Here is an 809-nt window from a genome sequence, read left to right as displayed (position 1 = left end):
GTTTCTAATCACTATTTTGAGTGTTTGCATCCAAGTAGTCACAAAGAACTAAGAACAAAGCAGAACAGAAAGGCAGAAGGAGAAAGATGTCTCATATTCTTTTATTCTGTCTAAGAACAGCTTGTGAAGGGCCCAGTCTCGTTGCCATGTAATATTTATCAATTACTAATAAGCAATTATTTTTATTTTATTTAATGTCTGTGAATAAATATGGTTAGAATGACAAGGAAATATTCAAATGGTAAACATATTAATTCCCCATCTCTCTTCACACTATTGAACAATATGAACAAGGCACATATTCCATGTCTTTTTAGATATGTTTCTATACACAGTACTAGAACATGGTCAATGCTAAAACTATCATCTGTTACATATAACACATCACTTTTCACCCTATAACAAAAAGACATTGCCACAACAAGAACAGTTCTAAGAACATCTATTATTTTCGCTATTTCCTCTCTTCGTGACAGGAGACATAAATTATTACTAAAATGTGACGTTTTTTCCCCCCATGCCAGGAAGTGACGTAATGTTATTACACACAGATGTCCCCGGCGGCCAAATATCCGTGAGTGCGTGTTATAAACTGACAGAAACACAAGTCGACATGGTTTATTGTTATATATCCCTTTCACGTGTTCTGTTTTTAATTTCGTTTCTCTTTCCTTTTTCTCTTTTTTTCTTCTTTTTTTTAGTATTCATTTTTTTATGTTCAAAACGTCCAATGAATATTGGTATTAGGCTTGCAGTAAGTCAGTCTTTAGAAAGAGGAGAGATAAATTAAGTAAGAAACAGAGCAGCCA

General features: G+C 33.5%; 1 protein-coding gene across 1 annotated transcript in view; it reads right to left on the bottom strand.

The window, feature by feature from the left end:
* Positions 1–809, bottom strand: part of LOC119593529 (girdin-like) — a 17739-nt gene that overhangs the window by 10872 nt on the left and 6058 nt on the right. The window lies entirely within an intron of this gene.

The sequence above is a fragment of the Penaeus monodon genome, chromosome 32, assembly GCF_015228065.2.
Source record: "Penaeus monodon isolate SGIC_2016 chromosome 32, NSTDA_Pmon_1, whole genome shotgun sequence".
NCBI lineage: Eukaryota > Metazoa > Arthropoda > Malacostraca > Decapoda > Penaeidae > Penaeus > Penaeus monodon.
Note: the sequence above shows the minus strand (reverse complement) of the source record. Positions and strands in the feature narration are given on the sequence as shown.